Source organism: Pleuronectes platessa, chromosome 2 (genome assembly GCF_947347685.1).
Source record: "Pleuronectes platessa chromosome 2, fPlePla1.1, whole genome shotgun sequence".
Lineage (NCBI taxonomy): Eukaryota > Metazoa > Chordata > Actinopteri > Pleuronectiformes > Pleuronectidae > Pleuronectes > Pleuronectes platessa.
The window spans coordinates 745,638-770,911 of NC_070627.1; the positions used below are offsets into that span (position 1 = coordinate 745,638).

Consider the following 25,274-nt stretch of genomic DNA (forward strand, 5'->3'; position numbering starts at 1 on the left):
TATATCTTTTAGGGTACCAGCCAATAAGGGTGTGGAGGTGTACTATTGTACAAGTACAATAATAAAGTTCCCTCTCATGTAATATTGGTTTATGTCATTTTTAATTACACCAATAAACCTGCAGAGCCATAAACAAACGTTGAATAACAAAGTGTTTTTGCAACTTGAGCATTTCCTGATCTCCACTCAAACCAATCAACTACATTAAAGTGAATCAATACAAACTGTAAAAGTTCATGTGTCCTTCAACCCCCGGCCACTAAGAGAAGAAACTCAACATCTAGAATCATGTTCACGTCATAAAGGCTGGATTTGAATCACAGAACTTTATAGACAGTAACACTGAGAGCACATCAGTCACAGCTTGAAGCAGCTCTCTGTATCTCCACTCAGTTCTATGGCTTTGTGCCCAAATGAAGGTCAAACACAAGCAACAACTTTATATTCACTTTAAAACTCACACAAAACCAGTATGAAGTGTGTGTGTGTGTGTTTGTGTGTGTGTGTGTGTGTGTGTACCTGGCTATGCAGCTCGATGCTCCTCACACCTCAGCCAGTGAGTCCAGAGCTTTACTGGGATCCACAGTGAAGACTCTGGACTGGTTGGTGACCACTGCTGTAACGTATGATGGTGAAAACACGTTGTGTTATTAAACACTTGATGAACAGATGAAGATAAAAAGTGAAGCTGTGAGTTAACTCTGTTAATTAGTCCTTTGAAGGCTCTTTGATCCAGACCTGCTGTTCACATCTGTCTCTGGGATCCGATCACATGACGTCTGTCACCAGGTGTGAACTGACAAACTTAGAGTCATGTGATCAGCAGACGGATGTTAACAGCAGGTGTGAGAGTGAGACAGTGAAACTTTCAGAAAGTTGTGTTCACACTCACCTGCTCACTTTCCTTCCTTCTGCTCGTCCAGGTGAAAATGGAGTCTGACCGCTCCCTGTTCTCATGCTCCTCCTCCCTGTTGAACCAGTTCACTCTTGATTCCACCCAGTTCAAAGTCCAGTTCATACCCATGAAGATGAACTGGTTCACAGTTCATGTTTTATTGTGATGTTATGATGTAGATAACAAACTTATAATCATGTATTTAGTTAATAATGGACGTTGTGGGATCATGAATCCAGATCTTCACTTTCACACTGAGTCCTGACTGGGAGCGTCTCCTGGGACTGAGCCGTACAATGTGATTCATCATGATGTTTAAATGAGCCTCAGAAACTCTGGAGTCAAACACGTCTTCATCATGTGAACTCGATGAAGACGTGTTTCCTTGAGATCGGTCTGATCCGTCAATAGTTTGTTAAAATGTGGAAAACTCCCAAACGGCCCAACTCCATCAAATGAAGCCTGAGCTCAAACCCATGTTTCCTCCTGTGAGGTGAAGGTTGTTATATTTGGTGTTGGAGCTGAATGTGTGACTCCATCTGCAGAACTCTGCCACGTCAGGTCACATTCATACAGTCCAGTCACAGTGTTGGTTTATAGATCTAGAGAAATACAGCTGCATTGTGATGCATCATTTGACCGTTGTGTATTTCAATAACTGCTGAGATTTGCATCCCCTTCTTTTCTCTGACTAGACGAGTGTTCGATGTATGAAATGATCCAAGTAGAAACAGTACCAGTGTTTGGCCACAAGGTGTCAGCAAAGAGCCAGAGTACCTGGCTGCAGACTACATGGTTTTCCATCAGGTCTAAACTGGATGAACTGGAATTCCACCATAGAAACTACTTTCTATGAAAACAAGAAATAAAACTGATGTGAGTGTAAATTCTATTTCACAGACAACTTGACCAAAGCCTTGATCATCTTTTCATTGGATTTATTTGACATGTAAGTTGTGATTTAGTGTTTTATTCACATACAGTATAAAACAAGTTGAGAGAGAGAGAGAGAGAGAGAGAGAGAGACAGAGAGAGAGAGAACTCTAACTCTATAACTTACCCTAACCCTCTTAGGAGGTTATGTTTTCCTCTGTTTGTTTGTTGATTTGTTTACAAACAGAAGAAGTCCCTGAATCTGAGTGTGAATCCAAATCAGACCATTTTTAAATGTTTGTGTTAAACTCTCACTTCTCAGGTTGTTAACAAAGTAGAAGAGAAGTTTAAAATCTCTAAATAAAACATGAAACAGTTCAGATAAAGAACAGCACGTGAGCGCCCCCTGTCTGTCAGATATATTAATGAAGTCTCCTCACAGTTTGACCAATCAGACCATGTGACCTAATGTTTTATTGACCTGTGCTGCCCCCTTGTGTTCACACGTTTTCTGCAGTGACAACAGATTTAAAAAATCTGAGTTAAAACTAATTTTTCGTCTGCTTTATTGATTTTATTGATCTAGATGTTTTACATTTTTAGTTTCTAAATTATAGCAACTAATCTTGTTATATTTAACTTTCTACTTTTTATCAAATGTCTTATAAATATTTTTTTTTATTAAAGTATATAGTCATATATATTTTAATTCCATTTAAAAATGTCTCAGGTTGAAAAGCACCAAACTGCATAAGATATTTAAATATCAGATATTTTAACTTTATATTTTCATGTGTTAAATGTTTTTTTATCTATCTGAGAAATGACTGCACTTTGTTTTACAAAGATCATAAAGTTTATTACATTTCTTTAAATGCAGAATACGTCATGCTTTTATTTTGACACCAAAACAAACCGAAGAGTGACTTTACAAAAAACGATGGTCGTCACAGTCGTGATGTCATCGGTCGTGATGTCATCGGTCGCATCACAGCACGCCACGAGTTCAGATGAGACAGGAAGTCTGTTCACCACGAGGGCGGCTGATATAAAAACATCTTGTAATAACAACGTTGTAATACCAAGAGAATAAAGAAGTCGAAACTCAATCAAATTTAAGTCGTAATATCACAAGAATAAAGTCTTAGAGACACAGAAACAATTTCACAAGAATAAAGTCGTAATATCACAATGACGTTGGAATATCGTGAGGATAAATTCAGACTTTCTTCTCAATCACGACTTTAATCTCACAACATTACGACTTAAAAATGCAGCTGATGTTACGTCGTAGCTACGAACATGAGAACGACCGAAGAGATGAAGAGTGAAGAGCAGCTGTGGTAAAACAACAGAGTCAATAAAACCATCATGTTCAGGTTTCTCTACCAGTGGTGGAAAAAACTGATCCTTAACAAACATACAAATACTTGTTTAAAACTTTCCTGAAGTGAAAGCAACATGAACATGAAGTAGAACAGAAAGTGCTCCTCCTCGGACACTGAGTGTTAGAAGAGAATCAGCCTTGGTGTGTGAGCTGTGTATTTTCACTCAGTCGATAAGTTCTGAGCTGTTCAATGTGAAAAAACCTGAATCTTGTAAAGTCTCGATTGTTTAACGTTGATCCTGAAAACAATTCTGTATTTTTTTAAGTGTAGTGAGAATATTATTATAATTTCAAATCAACTTCTTTAAAAAGTATTTTTCTTTTACTTTTGAGAAACACTTAAACAAATCAAAGAAGGAAATGACGTCACGATATAGAAGATTTTCGTTTTGTAAAATAACATCTTCAAATAAAACAAACATCTGTTGAATAAAGTAAATGTAGTGGAGGAGGGTTGAAGAAGTTCAAATGAGGTGCAGCAGCGCCCCCTCCTGGAACAACCCAGTAACTGCAGTTCTCACATCACAGTGAGTTCAGTGTTTGTTTCCATATATTTTCATTGTGGTTTGATCTTCAGCAGATTTACAGTGTGTGTGTGTGTCTGTCCGCCCCCCCCCCGAGGGAGGAGACGTAATGTGAAGAGATGTATTGTCAGTCGCTGTGTTGAGTTCATAAGACACCGAATAAAACAAGGAGAGAGAGAGGGGGGAGAAGGAGGGAGGGGGAGAGAAGGAGGGAGGGGGAGGCAGGAGATGGGGGGGGATATGGTCACAGATACAGGTGGTACAGAGTTTCTAAGGTAAATCAAATACACACAAAGATTCGAACCAGAGACCTTCTCTGCCCATAGTCCAAGTTTCTGCCACTAGACCACCGCCTCTCCAGGCTGAGCTCTCAGGGCCACCGTATGGCCCAGTACCTGATCACTTCATGGTGAGTTTACAAACTGGTTTGAACTCCACCAGCTGCTGCAGATCAAAGCCACTTGATGGTGAGAAGATCGGTCACCAGTTGGATTTGTTCCGTCTCCCACACGTTGAGCTTCTTTGTTTCTCAGTGTTTGATCCGAACCATCGTCCCACCACCATCAGCCTCTGGGTTCAAAACTCTTCTGCCCAGTGTTCCCAGTCCTTTGTTTCACCACACCAACGTTTCTCCACCACAACACAGACTGGGACACTTCTCCTACTTGTTCTGTTCTCAGTTCATCTGACAGCTGATTCATTTTATGATAAAAAGGTTATAAACATATTTATTTCTACATGTGATCAACAGACTGTGACGTATGAAGATGTTTGTTTATGCTTCTTCTTCTTCTTCTTCATCATCTTCATCATCTCTGACAAACGTTCATCCTAACGTCTGTACGATGGTTGTGTCCCCTCCTCCCTCAGCCCCCCCCCCAGCCATCACCCCAATTTACACAGTACCCCCCCCCCCATCCGTACAGCGCCCCCCTGACAATAATCTGTTGCAACCTCCAGTAAAACTTGGTTTTATGATTTCACTTCTTTCATTTTGATTCTAAAATCCTCGTTGTTTTTCTCTATGATTTAGTTTTTGATTTTTTTAACATGTCTTTGGTTTAACCCTCTAACCCTTCTCCATCCACCCCCCCCCCCCCCCCCCGTACTGCTCTCCCCTCCCTCCACCCTCCGATCCTTCCTTCCTTCCTTCCTTCCACCTCCTCTTCCTTCCTTCCTCCCTCCCTCCCTCCCTCCCTCCCTTCCTTCATTCTTCCTCCCTCCCTCCCTCCCTTCCTTCATTCTTCCTCCTCTTCCTCCCTCCCTCCCTCCCTCCTCCCTTCCCTCCTCCAGTTTAGAGACCGCCAAATCCACCGCCCAGTCCTCCTCCATGCCGTCTCCCGTTGACCTGACCATGAGCTTCACCCAGCCCGCCCCCCCCGCCTCGTCCTCCTCCTCCTCCCCCCTGGCAGCGATGGGCGCCGCGATGCCCCCTGCTCCCCTCCTGGGGTCTCCCTACGCCTTCCCCCTCTCCAGCCTCCTGGGAGTGAAGTCCATCCCCTACCTGGCCCTCTCCAGCCCTCCTGCCTCAGCCATCGGGGGTCCCTTGTTACCAGGCTCAATGCAGACGGCAGCGTCGGCAGCCGTCCCGGTGCAGGCTCATGCGCTGGCGTCCTACACGGCGAAGATCTCCTCCTCAGCCAACGGGATGAAGAAGCCGGAGAGACAGAAGTTTGCTCCGTACTGAAGAGGAGAGGAAACGTCACTGAGGTATCTGGTCTCAGACTGAGGGCAGTTTCATTTCCCTTCTGTTTCTCCATCACTCTCTGGTGCACTTTCTCACTCTCTCACTTGTCTTTGTCCCTTTCTTCCATTTGTCTCGTGTCTCTGTGGAAGTGGGATCACTGGAAGACGTTTGTCTCTGATAGAGTCTCCATGTGATGGGGGTGCAGGAAGTGAGGCTGTTTCACCAGGTGATGCTGTTTCCGGCTCAGAGTGACTGATCCGACCGAACAGCTCAGAGTTCACATGTGGTTGGTTTGTTGTTGAAGAGCAGCTCCTCTTACTCAGAGAGCAATCCTTTCACAATAAAAGCCTCCCTCTGGGTTCCTGGTGGAAGCTTTTATTGTGAAGCCAGAAAACAATGAAACTAGGAAATGGGGAGAAACCAAAGATTTAAGCGATGGAAGTATTCAGGTTTATTTTTAACTGTAAAATGACCCAACAGTTAAAATCTGGTCACAAAACAATCAGTGGTTTCACGTTTTCTTTGTTAAACTCTCAGATATCGGCCTCAGAAACCCTGCAGGGTTCTAAAGGACCTGAACTCTGACTCATCTGAAACCAACAAACCTCAGAGACTCAGCATGAAGGCTTTTAGAAACAGAAGAGACGGATGAGAAGACGTTTACTGTTGTTCTGTGCTCAACACATTTTAATGCACACGTGGGGAAATCTGCTGACCAATCAGAGCAGACTATCGGGGGGTGTTGAAGAGACAGTGTTTGAGACAGAGGCTGAGGAGAGGACGCTGAGCATTAGAGCATGAACACATTTCTGAAACCTTCCTGTGATTTATTCAACAGGGAAAATATACATTTAGGAGATAAAATGTGTTGTTACATAAAGTTTGACTTTAGTGTTTTAATCTTTAAGGTGATTAAAGTTACGTGTTGTTTTCATTTAGAGACACAAACTGTCTGTTTGATTTAATGAGACAAATCTAACTCAGTAGAATCCCAGCTTCCTCTTCCTTCACATCCCAGTGTTCCACTGATCCCAGTTCCCACGTCTCACTGAACTCTTTCTTTGTGACGCTGCCCTCGTCTCACGATCTGATGATTCTGAGGTTCCAGATGATTTGGGCCACGAAGCCTCTAAAAGCCATAAAGACTTTTCAGCTTTTCTCCTTTATTCTACTGTGTCCTCACATATTTATTGACTAATATGAAATATTCCCTCAGAGAGTTTATATCACTGGTCACTAACACTGAGCTGAACGACTCGGCTTTTGTATACAATGATGTCGACTTGTATAAAACTACTTCCTGTCTGCTTCCTGTCTCTTTTTGATTTCTTTAGTTTGTTGTAAAGAGTTTTTTAAAACATACAACAGATTTTAAAAGTTCTCTTTCTGTGTTAACAGTCTGTTTTTGTTTTCATTCTCAGTTCTTAATTTCAAATGTGTTGTTTAAATTATTTGTTTAACTTATTAAAGGAGTATTACATTTACAGTTTTAGAAACAAACTTTTCCAACATGGCTGCAGGTAAATACTGTAAAACTGAACTTGTTTTTTTTAGTTGTGTGAACAAAGAATAATAACCTGTATCATTGATGCTAATAACCAGATGTTGTGTTAGATAGAAGAGTTGTGTTTTCACTTGTGAGTTCAAACTGGACGTTTTAACACAAACACACACTTTCTGAGCGGGAACTCGTCGTGTCCACCTTCAGCCGCAGAACTAGAATCAAGTAGATCCACTTCCTGTCTGCGCAGAGGAAGTGACCATGTCATGTGATGATCTAACCATGACCTCGTCAGATCTGAGCTCGTGAAAATTAAAACTGTCAAAGTTTTATTTCCTGGAGAGAAAATCCATCAGTCACAATCTTGATGAATATGTTTTGAACTTTCTATCGTGTTTTTTTCAAAGTTCTATCGACGACAAATCGATGAGTCAGCAAAGAGACTCGTGTAAAAACATTTATGTCACTCGGACTCAGGCGTACTAACCCAGATATCAGATTAAGGTCCCGCCCACACAAGCTCTCAACCAATCAGGAGTCAGTGTCAGCTGTCAATCATCACGTCTCAACCTGTTTTCATATCATCAAATAACTGATTCAAACCAAACTGATCAGAAACTTGAACAAACATCAGAGAGAAGAACGACCTGAAATGATCTTTGAGAGAAATAATTAAAACATGGATTTCATTTATACTGCAGCCAGCCACCAGAGGGCGATCAAGAGGCGTTGGCTTCACTATTATGGAGCCGATCATGTGACTGATCATGTGACTGATCATGTGACATGTTTCCCTCGCTGCTGTTTCCTGTGACCGATGGAGAATCAGACGTGTTTATCTACTTGTTGTAGTTCTGTGGCCGAAGCGTTTAATCACGTGACAGATGTTTACTGTTTGTTTATTAATCGACCTGATGCTCAGAACATTTTACTGACACACACACACACACACACACACACACACACACACACACACATATACACACACACACAAACACACAGACACACACAGAGAGACACACACACCCACACACACAGATACACACACACACACACACACACACACACACAAACACACAGACACACACAGACAGACACACACACACAGACACACACACACACACACACACACACACAAACACACAGACACACACAGACAGACACACACACCCACACACACACACACACACACAGACACACACACACACACAGGCTGTGTTTTCAGAAACTTTCACGTCGTCTTCGTTTCGTCCGTTGGTTCAAAATCATTCAGAGAAAAATGTTCAATATTAAACAAACGTATTTATTTTTATAAACCTCGAGGAACCGATCACTCATCCGTCCTCTTCACACTCACCTCTTGTCTTTTGTTTACTTCCTGTCCCTCGTCCACGTGTCCTCCATCTATTTGCATGAGTGTGATTTGAATTGATGTCTATGCAAAAGCGTCTCTGTGTGGTTCGGCTCACGTGCGTGGGCTCACGTGCACGCTGCGCTGGTGCTCGTGCACGTGAAGCTGCGCTGGTGCTCGTGCACGTGAAGCTGAAATCAAAGGGCTACAGTCGACACCGGGTCTGATTCACGCTGCGGACACAACCACGACCAATCACACGCCTGCGTTTATAAAACAAGAACAAAACACACAAACAAATTTCTACTGAAACAAAACAAGGAAAAACTTCCAGATACTTCACTCAGTACACGTACATGTAGTATACGTGTACTCTGGTGTACTCCCTCGAATCAAACCAGACATAACGACATCACAACATCAACAACTAAATTATCAACCATGTGTCACATGACGTGGAAATGATGCCGACATAGATAAAGATGTAAATAAAGATGGACGACACGTCTCCACTTCCTGCTATTCTAATAAAAACGAAGCCAAGTATCTCAAATACAAACGCTGCCATCTTGTGGTGATGACATCACTTGTGCAGCAGTGATCGTGGAGTAGAGGCGTGGTTTTAAAGTCCCGCCTAAATCTACACTCGACCAATCACAAGTCGATTTCATCTGTCAATCATGACATGATCACATAAAGACAGGCTGAGACGTCGTGATGACAGCTGAGACTGGCTTCTGATTGGTCGAGCTGATGTATCATCAGCACCACGATCACCACTGACTGCAAATTATGTTTAAACCACAAGATGGCAGCGTTTGTATTCAAAATATGTTGTCTTCATTTCTGGAGGAAGTGGAGATGTGTCATCATCTTTGTTTATAATCTCTGATTCTTAATATCACAGATTCACGTCACTAAACATGTTTCACTTCCTGTTTGGACGTGAAAACAACCAGAGGACGGACGTGACGTGAATCAGACCCTCGGAGCAGAGACGAAGGTTTTCAGCGACGCTACACGAGTCGACACCGAACACAGAGAAGAATCAACCATTTAATGAAGCTCTCATTCCAAGACACACATCAACCTGTACAGCAAACACACACTTACACAAACACAAGAGAAACGCACACACTCACCAACCAATCGCCGAACTAAACGAGTTCTGAATTCTTTACTGCACTTGAACATGAAAAGTCCATTAGGACCAGATCTTTCCTGCTGATGTTCTCCATCGTTTCATTTGTGCTTCCTGTGAAGACGAGCGCTCAGTGTGTCAGCGTGTTCCTGATTCTGTTTTCTTTACATTCATGTTCTAATAAATAAAACCCACACTGAAACAAACAAAGAGGCCGAGTCGTGTTTATCATGAAGTCGTGTTTACACAGGATTACTGCCTGGAGCTGTGGGTTTACTGTAGAGACCAGTAACTGTACAGTGTTCACCAGAACAACACTGAAGCTGGTTTCATACATGAACTCAACCAAGTGTTCCTGACATGTTCCTCACATGTTCCTGACGTGTTCCTCACATGTTCCTGACGTGTTCCTCACATGTTCCTGACTATTTCCCGGTCATTTGACAGGCAGTGGTTTGGAATTGTAAGGAAGTGAAATCATGATATACTTCTGTGTCTAATGTGTTTTTCCGATGTCCCACCACTGCTGAATGCTGCTGAAGGCAGACCTGCTCTCTCTGTGGGAAAACCAAAACAACTTAAAAGCATTTCTAAAAGCCTGGTCGTTTAAAAGAGCTGTGTTAAAATGCCAGTAGGCGCTCTTTAAACTAACATTTCTAATACAAATAGAGCAAGAGACTAAACGATGATCAGTAAAACCCACAGGCTGAATAAAACACCTTTTTAAAATATTTAAAACAATAGAGTCGATCCAGTCTAGTCAGGGATAAAACATTGTCTCTGGCATGGCTCCAGGTGTATTGTCTGTGATTTGTTAGGATTTAAGTTAAGTTTAAGGATCGGACCCCAAAGCAGACACGGAGTGGTAGTTGATGGGTATGGAACAAAGTTTATTGCTGACGAGGCAGGAGAAGGCTGGAGAGGCAGGGTGCTGGCTGGCTTGAAGGTTCTGGCAGGTTGGAGGACGAAGAGCTGAGCAGGAAGGCACACAAGCGTCCTGGAGTGAAGAGCAGAGTACGGTTAGCATAAATCCAGGTGAAGCATAAGTGGAGCGTTCAGGCTGCGATTAGCTACCGTAGACGACGGAATAATCTGGCGTCGAAGTGACGAGACGACCAGGCTTATATAGCAGTGAAGATTAGTTGGATTGGAGGCAGGTGTGCCTCATCCTGCTGCAGTCACCAGCCAGCCACGCCCCCTGCCACACACGACACACAGGGAAAACACAGAAAGGCAGGAGACGACACAGCAACAAACTATATACACACAAACACCACAGTACCCCCCCCTCAAGGGCCGCCCCCTGGCGGCCGACCCGGCTTGTCCGGGAACCGTGAATAAAAATCATCCAGGAGGGATTGGTCAATGATGAGAGAACGATAAATCCATTGCCTCTCCTCCGGTCCGTACCCCTCCCAATCCACCAGGTACTGAAAACCCCGACCACGCCGGCGTACATCCAACACCCTATTAACAATATACGCCGGGTGGTCATCAATGTCCAGGGGAGGTGGGGAGGCTCCGCAGGAGGGCTTAGGGGACTGGAGGACACAGGTTTAAGGAGAGAAACATGAAACGTGGGGTGGATCTTAAGTGACAGGGGGAGTCTCAGTCTTACCGAGCAGGGGTTAATGACCCGGTCGACCTCAAATGGACCGATAAATCTTGGCGTCAGTTTACGGGACTCGGTTTGTAGAGGCAGATCCCGGGATGAAAGCCAGACCATCTGACCTGGCTGGTAGACCGGAGCTGGGGTGCGCCAGACCCGACGAACCCGCCGGAGATGTTCCTCCATGGATGGCACTGCCACGTCAGTCTCCTGGGCAGGGAACAAAGGAGGTTGGAAACCATTAGCAGCCATGAATGGAGACATACCTGTGGCGGAGCAGACCAGGAAGTTGTGAGCATATTCAATCCAGGCAAGGTGTGTGGCCCAGGAAGCCGGATGACGGGCTGTGACGCAGCGCAGGGCCGCCCCCAGATCCTGATTAGCCCGTTCTGTCTGGCCGTTGGTCTGAGGATGATACCCTGAAGACAGGCTGGCCGACGCCCCCAATGCCTGACAAAACGCCTTCCACGTCCTCGCGGAGAACTGAGGACCTCTGTCCGAAACAATATCCACAGGGATTCCATGCAGGCGGAAGACGTGTGTGACCAGCAGGTTGGCAGTTTCAAGAGCGGAAGGTAGCTTCGACAGAGGGATGAAGTGGGCCGCCTTGGAAAAACGGTCCACCACGGTGAGTATGACGGTGTTCCCTTCAGAGGGAGGAAGGCCAGTGATGAAGTCAACTGCCACATGCGACCACAGGCGATGAGGGACAGGCAGGGGACGCAGCAGTCCGGCGCAGACAGAAGCCTTGCTCCTGGCACAGACAGAACAGGCCGCGACGAATTCCTTGGTGTCCGCCGCCATGGAAGGCCACCAGAACCATTGCTGAAGGAGGACCAGTGTCCTGCGAAAACCGGGATGGCAGGCAATCCGGGAGGCGTGTCCCCACTGCAGCACAGGAGACCTCACGACCTCGGGCACAAACAACCTGCCAGGAGGGCAACCCTGGGGAACCGGCTGGTCCCTCTGAGCCCCCTGGACCACACCCTCGATCTCCCACCCAGCTGCTCCCACCACACAGGCGGATGGCAGAATGACGCTTCCTGCGGTGTCCTCCACAGGAGGAGCAAACTGACGTGACAGTGCGTCCGGCTTAGTGTTCTTGGAACCTGGACGGTAGGTGAGTGTGAACTGAAACCGACCCAGGAACAACGCCCACCGGGCCTGGCGAGAGTTGAGCCTCCGAGCCGAACGAAGGTAAGAGAGGTTCTTGTGGTCCGACCAAACAATAAACGGATGCGTGGATCCCTCCAGCCAGTGCCGCCACTCCTGAAGAGCCAGGACGACCGCCAGCAGCTCCCGGTTCCCCACGTCGTAGTTTCTCTCTGCCGGGGAGAGCTGGCGGGAGAAAAAGGCACACGGGTGCTGCTTCTGGTCAACGGAGGAGCGCTGCGAAAGCACGGCCCCCACCCCGGAGTCAGAGGCGTCCACCTCTACAACAAACTGCAAAGCGGGGTCAGGGTGAATGAGAACAGGAGCTGAAGAAAACAATTTCAATTTAGAAAATGCAGCCTCGGCCGCCGGTGACCATACAAACGGAATCTTAACAGAGGTTAGCTGCGTAAGAGGTGTGGCAACACTGCCATAGTCCCGGATAAACCTACGGTAGAAATTGGCAAACCCCAGAAACCTCTGCAATTGCTTCCTTGATGTGGGAGTGGGCCAGTCGGCCACTGCCATGACCTTGGCAGGGTCGGATCTGATCTGTCCCTTCTCCACAATAAAACCCCAAAAACTAACAGAAGACACATGGCACTCACATTTCTCCGCGTTAACATACAAACGATTCTCCAGGAGTCTCTTAAGAACGAAATTAACGTGTTGCATATGCTCCTGGAGATTACGGGAGAAAATCAAAATATCATCTAAATAAACAAACACAAAACAGTTCAACATGTCTCTTAAAACGTCATTAGATTCTGGAACACTGCAGGTGCATTGAGTATTCAAAATGTCCCAGAGGGGTGTTAAATCCTGTCTTCCACTCATCCACCTCATTGATTCTCACCAGGTGATAAGCATTTCGGAGATCTAACTTCGTGAAGATAGCAGCTTCGTGAAGTGGTCCGAACGCTGAGTCAATGAGCGGGAGGGGGTACTTGTTTTTAACGGTTATGTCATTCAAGCCCCGAAAGTCAATACAAGGGCGCAGCGACTTGTCCTTCTTTTCGACAAAAAAAACCCCCGCCCCTAACGGAGAAGACGAAGGTCGAATAAGTCCCGTGGCCAAGGGGTCAGTAATATGGGTTTCCATGGCCACGCTTTCCGGCTTAGACAAATTATACAACTTACTGGACGGATAGGGAGCGACTGGAATTAAATCAATGGAGCAGTCATAGGGTCTGTGAGGAGGAAGAGAAAGAGCGCGGTCCTTGCTGAACACCTCCCGGAGGTGATGATATGCCGGGGGCACAGAGCTTGGAGGACGAAGAGCTGAGCAGGAAGGCAAACAAGCGTCCTGGAGTGAAGAGCAGAGTACAGTTAGCATAAATCCAGGTGAAGCATACGTGGAGCGTTCAGGCTGCGATTAGCTACCGTAGACGACGGAATAATCTGGCGTCGAAGTGACGAGACGACCAAGCTTATATAGCAGTGAAGATTAGTTGGATTGGAGGCAGGTGTGCCTCATCCTGCTGCAGTCACCAGCCAGCCACGCCCCCTGCCACACACGACACACAGGGAAAACACAGAAAGGCAGGAGACGACACAGCAACAAACTATATACACAAAAACACAAACACCACATGATTACTGTTAAAAAGCCTCCACACATCAGACAGCTCATGTGCCTCGGTCAGTTGGTTCATTCTGAGACCTGATGCAGGATGTGGTTCTAAGTGATTCCTGTCTAAAGTGGGATTTTCTGTGCAGTTAAAATCACCTCCTGCTAAAACATAAAATCATCACTACAGGTTTCAACAGTATCATCTAAAATGTTTAAAAGTTCCATCCTGTCCACCCTATTCATGGAGCATAGACATTTAAAATCACCAGCTTGACATTCTCATATTCAGCTTTCACCTTTAACAATACACCTGGAATAATCTCTTCTACAATAAAAGAAAGTGGTAAAAAACTCCTGGCAAAAAGAATCCCCCCCCCCCCCACTGCAGCTGGACTTGTGACTTAAAATCACTTCCCCATTAAAAGCCCTCCTCCAGTCACACTCATTGTCTTCGGTGCTGTGGGTTTCTTGTAAAAACATAACATCTCTTCGTTAATATCCATGAGTTTAAAAAACAGCCGCTCTTTTAAAATCAGCTCTGGCTCCGTTCACATTTAAAGTCATCATAAAACTCATCATCATCAGGGATCATTTGGCCTTTTACTCTCAACACGAGTTTCCTGAGTCTATAGATTTGTTGGACTGTTAAAAACTCGTCGCTGCCTGTTGTTGTTGTTGTGATCTACTGGAGGTCTTGCTGAAATAAAATTCCTACAGAAACCCTTCACGAAAACAACGAGCTGAAGCACTATGAGCTTCTGGCCTGATGATGAACACATTACGCGTCAGATAAATGTCTCGTTCTTTGCTTTGTCAGATGTATATCACCAGATGTGCTTTGAGGTAACGGCCAGTTCATCTGGTGAAAGTCCGAACACGGAATAAACTCTGTAAACTTAATACCAGGCTTTACAATTGTCACACCGCGGTGAGGTTTGTCTTGTCTTGGGGTTTCTGTCTCGTAACTTCCTGTTTTATTTTGAAATCCTAACTCTCCTCTCGTTTCAGGTCACTTGCCCTTCCTCATGTGTCACTGATTCCGGATTGTTTCCACCTGTTCCCTTCACCCTCATGTGCTTATAGTCTGCGTCTCCCCTTTGTCTTGTGCCAAAATGTTTCGTCCTTGTCCGTGCACCTAAGCCCTTCCACAGCCATAGTCGTATTTACCATGATCTTTGCTACGCCGCGTAAGTTGTTTTCTGTATCCTCCTTGAGTGTGATTTTTCGTTTGTTAAAGTTTTCTAGTTAAGGTTCGTTTTGTGTTCTTTTGTAATCTGTTCTTCTTCCTCCCTTTTGGAGCGATTTATGTTTTGAGAGTTCTGGTTAGTTTGAGGTGCCTCATGTTTAGGTGAGCCTTTTTCTTTTGTCCCTTTTTCATAGTAGTTTGGTTTTCCTCCTTCGGGAGCGCTTTTGTTTTCTTACTCTAGCCTTTTGTTTATCATCCTTCGGGAGCGATTTATGTTTATAAACCTCTTTCTTTTCCTAGTGTGTATTTTGAATCCTTTAGGGAGTTTTTTCCCCGAGTTATTCTTGCCAGGTCCTAGAAGTATTAAGTAAGTTTTTCATAGCCCAATCATTTGTCACTCTTCATAGAGGATCTGAACTCAATAAAGTGTGCTGATACGTTCCATCCTCTGCATCTGAGTCCTCATTTTAGTCCAGGTCTGACATTACACTTTGGCCAGTATGGACTCAGTAGGGATGGAACAACTCACGGCAGCCCTGCGAGCCCAAGAAGCCCGGCTCTCCCATTAGGAGGAATTCCAGACCGCCATGGCATCCCAGATGGGGGATCTCTTGACACAATTTCAGGGCCTGCATGATCATCTAGTGCGGACGACTACAGCCACCGAGCCTCTGGTAGTAGCGGCTGCTACACCCGTGGTACCCGTCCTGACTGGGCCGGCCGTTGGAGCAGGATGCAAGCTAGCCCCACCAGCACGATTCGCTGGTGAACTGGGGTTATGCAAGACATTTCTCATAGACTGCTCCATACACTATGAACTAAACCCCCATGCTTTTCCGTCTAACCGATCCAAGATCGCTTTTATGATTTCCCACCTTACCGGAAGAGCCAAGGCATGGGCCGCAGCAGAGTGGGCCCGGGATTCGCCAGTTTGCCACTCCCTCACAGAGTTTGAAGCGGCGCTGCGGAAGACTTTCGACCCGGTAACGACTGACCGGGAGAAAGCTGGGGAGCTGAGCGGGCTGAGACAGGGCAGCGAATCCGTGTGTGATTACGCTATCCGTTTCCGCACCTTGTCGGCGAAGAGTGGCTGGAATACAACAGCCTTATACGACGTGTTTCTGAAGGGGCTGGCAGCTCCTATCCAAGACCTTCTGGTTCCCTTGGACCTACCTACAGATCTCGACTCACACATCGCAATCCGGACAGACAACAGAACCCGTCAACTCAGGCAGCAACGTCTCCCGAGACCCACAGCGATGGAGAGACCCCTACGCACTCAAGCACCAGGATGCTCTACCACCCGTCGATCACCGCCAGAGCAGCATCATCATTCCCCTCCGGAAGGAAAGGGAGTGCCCATGCAGCTAGGAAGAGCGTGATTAACACCCGGGGAACGACGGAGACGTCTGCAGGAGGGCCGATGCTTCTACTGCGGTGAATCCGGTCATCTCGTCGCTGTTGTGCAATAGTGCTTAAAAAGAGTTACCATAGAATGGTGTGCCTTTAGGCACTCAATAAATTTGGTTATCAAAATAAAATGTAAAACATTAATATTTAAAATATTAATATTAAATCATAACTTTAATTGGTTAAAGTTCTCGAGGGGCACCACCCTTCATAGAAGGGAAAAGATAGCCAATTTATTGATTAAGATCCGTCTCATTTAGATCTAGTTCAATTAGAAATCTCAATATTTTACCATTAAAGATTATATAATGAACAATGAAGGTTATGGAGTTCTTAACAGTGTAACGGTTGGCAAGATTCACTTATGCAATATTAATGACAGAACATTTGTGAAAAAAGAACGTTTATTATGAACATAATAAAGTATAAAAACACAAATTACTAAACAATCAAACTAACTAACTAGGAGGTGTGTGAGTGTGTGTGAATGTAAATTAGCATGCTTTAAAGAATGGTCCCTAAGATAAGAGCCCCCCCCCCCTTCTTCTGAGTTTGCTTTACGGCACAGGGGGAAGGTTTAACTTGGTGAGATGCTATGCGTGTCTGTGTGGATGGTAATCAGATAATGATAGAGTCAGGGACAAAGCCTGTGGCGAGCCTAACTATTAACCTTCCTTTAACTTATGCCTACAACGTCACAGCATATATCAAACTTATAAACACACACCGATCAAATAAACAGTCTTGCTTAGCGTAGTATAATTATTAAGCCCAGATTATGTTACCAGTCCGAGGGAAAGAGGAAAAGAAGTTGCTGTTCAGTTTGCAGTTCTGTGACGTCTCCTGGCTTTGTGGTCGTAGAGTTCTGCATTCGCGATTCTGTCGAGCCGTGTGCTCAGATGCTGGTTGAAGTTTTCCTGCAGGACATCGCGTCGCTACGAGGAGTTTGGTTGAGCTTGAAGGGCGAGGAGATTTCCTTGAAGAGTGGGCAGGGGAGCTGCACCTCTGACCTCCGGTTGTGGGTTGGATTGAGAAGGAAGCTGGATCAGAGCTTGAGCAGCCTTCCGCCCTCGGAGAGATGGAAGAAGAGAGGCTGTAGCAGCCTTCCGCCCTCGGGAGGATTGGAGAAAGAGAGAGAGTTTGGGGGGACCTCTCCTTATATTGGCCCCGGTGACCTCACAGGTCTTGGACCAGAGTGACCAATAGGAGTTGACCCTGGTGGCTCTTGACACCTTTGTGTGACATTGCCCAGACCCCAGGACATGCAGCATCCTGTTACATCCTCTGGGAGACTGAGTTCCTTGAGTTTCTGAGATCAATGGAACCTGTGGCATCTTGGGGGATTGAGTCCACTCCAGCACATGCGGCATGTTTGTTACAAGTTTGACTGAAAGGAGGCCTGTGGTTTGCACAAAAACCATGTCCCAACATCGCCACCTGCACTGCCAGAAGGACCATGGTGGTGAGTGAATTCAAGGTTTCTGGCACCACCTCATGCACTCTCACGACCGTCCAGGTAATGCACCACACCACCACTGAACTCAAGGCGCTCATCGACTCAGGGGCTGATGAAAGTTTGATGGACTGGGAACTAGCGGAACAACTGGGCCTTCACATGGAACTTTTAGCTAAGCCCATCAGAGCTAAAGCACTTAATGGACAGGAACATTTTACTATCACACATATCACATATCACAGCCCAAACAAACTACGTGGCACCCCCCCCTCTCTTCATCTCATGGGCCCACCACCTGTGGGAAGACCCTTTGGGGTCGGGTGCGCAGCCACATGGGTGGCAGCGAAGGTCAGGGGTCTCGACGGACCAGACCCGGGCGGCAGAAGCTGGCTCTGGGGACGTGGAACGTCACCTCGCTGTGGGGAAAGGAACCGGAGCTTGTGAGGGAGGTGGAGCGCTATCAGTTAGATCTGATGGGGCTTACCTCCACGCACAGTCTCAGCTCTGGTACCGTACTCCTGGATAAGGGTTGGACTCTATTCTTCTCCGGAGTTGCCAAGGGCGTGAGGCGCCGGGCGGGTGTGGGGATACTCATAAATCCCCGGCTGAGCGCCGCGGTGTTGGAGTTTACCCCGGTAGACGAGAGGGTCGCCTCCCTGCGCCTAAGGGTTGTAGGGGGGAAAACTCTGACTGTTGTTTGTGCGTATGCACCAAACAGCAGTTCAGAGTACTCGGCCTTCTTGGAGAACCTGAATGGAGTCCTGTATGGGGCTCCAGTAGGGGACTCCGTAGTTCTGCTGGGTGACTTCAACGCCCACGTGGGCAACGATGGAGATACCTGGAGAGGCGTGGTGGGGAGGAACGGCCTCCCTGATCTGAACCCGAGCGGTCGTTTGTTATTGGACTTCTGTGCTAGCCATGGATTATCCATAACAAACACCATGTTCGAACATAAGGGTGCTCATAAGTATACCTGGTACCAGAGTACCCTAGGCCGAAGATCAATGATCGATTTTGTGATCGTGTCATCTGATCTGAGGCCGCATGTTTTGGACACTCGGGTAAAGAGAGGGGCGGAACTGTCAACCGACCACCATCTGGTTGTGAGTTGGATCAGGGAATGGGGGAAATTTCCGGATAGACCTGGTAAGCCCAAACGAGTAGTGCGGGTGAACTGGGAACGTCTGGAGGAGGCCCCCGTCCTAGGTATCTTCAACTCACACCTCCGGCGGAGTTTTTCTGGCATTCCTGTGGAGGTTGGGGACATTGAGCCGGAGTGGGCGGTGTTCAAGCCTCCATTGCTGAAGCTGCGGCGGCTAGCTGTGGCCTCAGGGTCTTAGGCTCCTCAAGGGGCGGTAACCCTCGGACACCGTGGTGGACACCGGTGGTCAGGGAAGCCGTCCGATTGAAGAAGGAGGCCTTCCGGGATATGATATCCTGGAGGACTCCTGACTCGGTTGCAGGGTACCGACAGGCCCGAAGGGCTGCAGCTGCTGCCGTGTCGGAGGCTAAGCAGCGGGTGTGGGAGAAGTTCGGAGAGGCCATGGAGAAGGACTTTCGGTCGGCACCAAAGTGTTTCTGGAAGACTATCCGGCACCTCAGGAGGGGGAAACGGGGAACCATCCAAGCTGTGTACAGTAAGGATGGGACTCTGTTGACCTCAACTGAGGAGGTAGTCGGATGTTGGAAGGAACATTTTGAGGAACTCCTGAATCCGAATAACACGCCCTCTATGTTGGAGGCAGAGCTCGAGGTTGATGGTGTTTCGTCGTCAATTTCCCTGGTGGAGGTCACTGAGGTAGTCAAACATCTCCGCAGTGGCAAAGCCCCAGGGATTGATGAGATCCAGCCAGAAATGCTAAAGGCTCTGGGTGTTGAGGGGCTGTCATGGTTGACACGCCTATTCAACATCGCGTGGGAGTCGGGTACAGTGCCAAAGGAGTGGCAAACCGGGGTGGTGGTTCCCCTGTTCAAAAAGGGGGACCAGAGAGTGTGTGCCAATTACAGGGTTATCACACTTCTCAGCCTCCCTGGTAAAGTCTACTCCAAGGTGCTGGAAAGGAGGGTTCGGCCGATCGTCGAACCTCAGATTGAAGAGGAACAATGCGGTTTTCGCCCCGGACGTGGAACTACGGACCAGCTCTTCACTCTCGCAAGGATCCTGGAGGGGGCCTGGGAGTATGCCCATCCGGTCCACTTGTGTTTTGTGGATCTGGAGAAGGCGTATGACCGGGTCCCCCGGGAGAAACTGTGGGAGGTGCTGCGGGAGTATGGGGTAAGGGGGTCTATCCTCAGGGCCATCCAATCCCTGTACTCCCAAAGCGAGAGCTGTGTTCGCGTCCTCGGCAGCCAGTCAGTTTCGTTCTCAGTGGGAGCTGGTCTCCGCCAGGGCTGCGCCTTGTCACCAATCCTGTTTGTGATATACATGGACAGGATATCGAGGCGTAGTCGCGGTGGGGAGGGGTTGCAGTTCGGTGGTCTGAGGATCTCGTCACTGCTTTTTGCAGATGACGTGGTCCTCATTGGATCATCGGCCTGTGACCTTCAGCACTCACTGGATCGGCTGGCGGCCGAGTGTGAAGCGGCTGGGATGAGGATCAGCACCGCTAAATCTGAGGCCATGACTCTTAGCAGGAAGCCGATGGATTGCTTACTCCAGGTAGGAAATGAGTCCTTAGCCCAAGTGAAGGAGTTCAAGTACCTCGGGGTCTTGTTCGCGAGTGAGGGTCCTATGGAGCGTGAGATTGGCTGGAGAATCAGAGCAGCGGGGGCGGTATTGCGTTCGCTTTACCGCACCGTTGTAACGAAAAGAGAGCTGAGCCGCAAGGCAAAGCTCTCGATCTACCTGTCGATCTTCGTTCCTATCCTCACCTATGGTCATGAGGGCTGGGTGATGACCGAAAGGACGAGATCGCGGGTACAAGCGGCCGAGATGAGTTTTCTCAGAAGGGTGGCTGGCGTCTCCCTTAGGGATAGGGTGAGAAGCTCAGCCATCCGTGAGGAACTCGGATTAGAGCCGCTGCTCCTTTACTTAGAAAGGAGTCAGCTGAGGTGGTTCGGGCATCTGGTAAGGATGCCCACTGGGCGCCTTCCTTGGGAGGTGTTTCAGGCACGTCCAGTGGGGAGGAGACCTCGGGGAAGACCCAGGACTAGGTGGAGAGATTATATCTCAACACTGGCCTGGGGACGCCTCGGGATCCCCCCGTCAGAGTTGGTCAATGTGGCCCGGGAAAGGGAAGTCTGGGGCCCCCTGCTTGAGCTGCTCCCCCCGCGACCCGACCCCGGATAAGCGGACGAAAATGAGATGATGAGATGAGACATATCACAGCACCTGTCAAACTGTGCATTAACCATCACCGGGAGAACATTCGTTTCTATTTATTCAAGTCACCGTCACAGACTCTAATTTTGGGACAGCCATGGTTATTTCATCACAATCCCCATATTAACTGGAGAACAGGAGAGATCCTGGGCTGGGGAGGGGACTGTGAGAGCAACTGTTTGAACCTCTCGGTTTGGGAGGAGGAAGTCACGAACATTAAATTGATCTCTGTCAAGCCCGCCGCAGATCCCAATTACCCGGACCTGAGCTCTGTGCCTTCCTGCTACCACCACCTCAAAGAGGTTTTTAACAAGACTAAGGCCATCTCACTTCCTCCTCACCGACCCTATGATTGTGCCATTGAGCTGATTCCGGGCTCGACCATTCTCGCCTGTACGCGGTTTCTGGGCCAGAGAGGGGAGCCATGCGGGAGTACATCGAGACCTCCCTGAAAGCGGGGCTGATTCGCCCCTCCTCATCATCGGCCGGAGCCAGGTTCTTCTTTGTGGGGAAGAAGGATGGCTCCCTAAGACCGTGCATTGACTACAGCCCACTCAATGCCATCACTATAAAGAATCGATATCCACTTCCTCTTATGTCTTCCATGTTTGACCAGCTCCAACAGGCCAAAATCTTCACCAAGTTGGATCTTCGCAACGCCTATCACTTGGTGCGGGCGGATCAGTGAGGGTGACGCGTGGAAGACTGGGTTTAATACAACCAGTGGACACTGAGTATAAAGTCATGCCTTTTGGTCTCACAAATGCTCCTGCCGTTTTCCAGGCGATGATAAATTACGTGTTAAGAGACTTTCTTGACCTTTTAGTGTATGTGTATTTGGATGATATACTTATCTACTCCTCTGACCTGAAAGAACACCAAGACCATGTAACTCAGGTACTGAAAAGACCGCTAGAAAATAAACTATATGTCAAAGCAGAAAAGAGTGAATTCCATGCCGACACTGTCTCCTTCCTGGGCTTCATCGTAGTGCCTGGAAGAGTGCAGATGGACCCGGCTAAAATTAGCGCTGTGGTCGAGTGGCCTACACCTGATAGCCGCAAAAAGGTTCAGCAGTTCCTTGGGTTTGCTAACTTTTACAGGCGGTTCATCAGAGGCTTCAGTGCAATAGCTGCTCATCTCCATGCTCTTACCTCCACACAGGTGCAGTTCCACTGGTCTCCTGAAGCTGATGCTGCCTTTCGGATCCTCAAGCACCGCTTTACCTCGGCTCCCATCCTCACCCTGCCAGACCCTCAACAACACCTCATGGTAGAGGTGGACGCTTCCAACGAAGGGGTCGGGGCCATCCTCTCCCAGCAGTCAGAACAGGATGGAAAGGTGCATCCTTGTGCCTTCCTGTCACGGCGGCTGGCCAAAGCGGAGCGGAACTACGACGTGGGTAACCGGGAGTTGCTGGCAGTCAAAGTCGCGCTGGAGGAGTGGAGACACTGGCTCGAGGGGGCTTAACATCCATTTATTGTCTGGACTGATCATAGAAATCTAGAATACATCAAGAAAGCCAAAAGACTCAATTCTCACCAGGCCAGGTGGGCGCTATTTTTTAACCGATTCTCTTTTTCTCTCTCATACAGGCCGGGGTCCAAAAACGTCAAGCCAGACGCCTTGTCTCGTCTCTTCGACCCCGAACCTGTTGCCAAGGACCCAGAAACGATCCTCCCACTTACCTGTGTGGTTGGAGCACTGACTTGGCAGATAGAAAATGAGGTTAAGCAGGCTAATGGTGAGGTCCGATCACCTAGCGGGTGCCCAGAGAATCGTTTGTTTGTCCCAGTTGAATTACGCCCACAGGTGATCCACTCGGCCCACACCTCGCTGCTTTCCTGCCATCCGGGAGTTCGAAGAGCGATGTTCGCTATCTCCCAGAGGTTTTGGTGGCCCTCCATGGAACCGGAGGTCCGGGAGTACGTAGAGGCTTGTTCGGTCTGCGCCTGAAACAAGACGTCCTCCGGGTCACGCATGGGTCTCTTGCAGCCACTTCCCATCCCCTCCAGACCGTGGGCCGACATCTCGGTAGACTTCGTCATGGGGCTTCCGGTCTCTCAAGGTAACACCACTGTCCTCACAGTGGTGGACAGATTTTCCAAGATGGCTAGATTCATTGCTCTGCCAAAACTGCCCTCCGCCAAGGAAACGGCAGAGATCATGATGAACAATGTTTTTAAGGTTCACGGATTTCCCAAAGACATTGTTTCAGACCGGGGTCCCCAGTTCGTCTCCCGGTTCTGGAGGGAGTTCTGCCGGCTCATCGGAGCTAAGGCCAGCCTGACCTCGGGTTACCACCCGGAGGCCAATGGCCAGACCGAACGCCTAAACCAGCAACTAGAGACCGGCCTCCAGTGTCTGGTTTCTCAGAATCCCTCGACATGGAGCAAACACCTGGTCTGGGTCGAGTATGCCCACAACCTACTGCCCACCTCGGCCACAGGAATGTCACCGTTCAAGTGTGCATTTGGTTACCAGCCCCCTGTTTTCGCAGACAACGAGTTGGAGGTGTCTGTTCCCTCCGCCCATGCCATGGTTCGCCGCTGCCACTGCATCTGGGCAGCTGCCAAGCAGATATTGATTCACCAAAGGGACAGAGTCCAGAAAACTGCGGACCGCAAGAGACAACCCACCCCCACCTACCAGCCAGAACAGAGAGTGTGGCTCTCCGCCAGGGATCTACACCTTAAAGTCCCTTCCAAGAAGCTGGCGCCATGGTTCGTGGGTCCGTTTCCCATCACCAAGCTCATCGGCCCTGCAGCAGTTCGCCTTCGCCTGCCCTGATCCCTCCGTGTTCACCCGACCTTTCATGTAAGCCGGGTCAAGCCCGCCAAGGAGAGTCCGATGGTTCCAGCCGCTACCCCTCCGCCACCCCCAGAAGTGTTTGAAGGCGGTCCGGTATACAAGGTCAAGCAGTTGCTGGCGGTTCGCAACAGGGGCCGAGGTAAACAGTATCTGGTGGACTGGGTAGGATATGGTCCTGAGGAGAGGCAGTGGGTTCCGTCTCGTCAAATTGAGCTACACTCATCGCATACTTCCACAGGGACCACCCTGACCAGCCTGGGCCGTCAGGAGTCGGCCCTAGAGGGGGGGGGGGGGGTACTGTCACACCAAGGTGAGGTTTGTCTTGTCTTGGGGTTTCTGTCTCGTAACTTCCTGTTTTATTTTGCAATCCTAACTCTCCTCTCGTTTCAGGTCACTTGCCCTTCCTCATGTGTCACTGATCCCGGATTGTTTCCACCTGTTCCCTTCACCCTCATGTGCTTATAGTCTGCGTCTCCCCTTTGTCTTGTGCCAAAGTGTTTCGTCCTTGTCTGTGCACCTAAGCCCTTGTCCACAGTCATTGTCGTGTTTTGCCTTGAGATTTGCTACGCCACGTAAGTTGTTTTCTGTATCCTCCTTGAGAGTGATTTTTCGTTTGTTAAAGTTTTCTAGTTAAGGTTCGTTTTGTGTTCTTTTGTAATCTGTTCTTCTTCCTCCCTTTTGGAGCGATTTATGTTTTGAGAGTTCTGGTTAGTTTGATGTGCCTCATGTTTAGGTGAGCCTTTTTCTTTTGTCCCTTTTTCATAGTTTGGTTTTCCTCCTTCGGGAGCGCTTTTGTTTTCTTACTCTAGCCTTTTGTTTATCATCCTTTGGGAGCGATTTATGTTTATAAACCTCTTTCTTTTCCTAGTGTGTATTTTGAATCTTTTAGGGAGTTTTTCCCCGAATTATTCTTGCCAGGTCCTTGAAGTATTAAGTAAGTGTTTCATAACCCAATCATTTGTCACTCTTCATAGAGGATCTGAACTCAATAAAGTGTGCTGATACGTGTAATCCTCTGCATCTGAGTCCTCATTTTAGTCCAGGTCTGACAACAATCTGACGCTCCTCTTCATAGGAGACACGGGGAGCATTGAAGAACACACACGCGTGACCAGCTCCACGCAAAGTGCTTGTGTTTGTCGCTGGTGATCATTACAACGCGCACACACCACACAACAGGTACATGAAAACATCCCTCACGTCAACAAGGCGGAAGCTCGAGCGGTGTTTTTATGAGTTAAGTTGGCGAACGTGCTTCTTATGGACGTGTGGAGCTTCACGTGATTATTGAGCAGCAGATTATATCAGATTATTCTTCTTTCTGCTCCTTTTCATTCAGGATCAGAGGTTTTGCATTTAAATGATTTTATTGTTGAATGAATGAAATCAACTGATA

At 47.8% G+C, this 25,274-nt stretch overlaps 1 protein-coding gene across 3 annotated transcripts in view; it reads right to left on the reverse strand.

Annotated features, from left to right (window-relative positions):
• Positions 1-25,274, reverse strand: part of LOC128450355 (NACHT, LRR and PYD domains-containing protein 12) — a 143,896-nt gene that overhangs the window by 76,289 nt on the left and 42,333 nt on the right. The window lies entirely within an intron of this gene.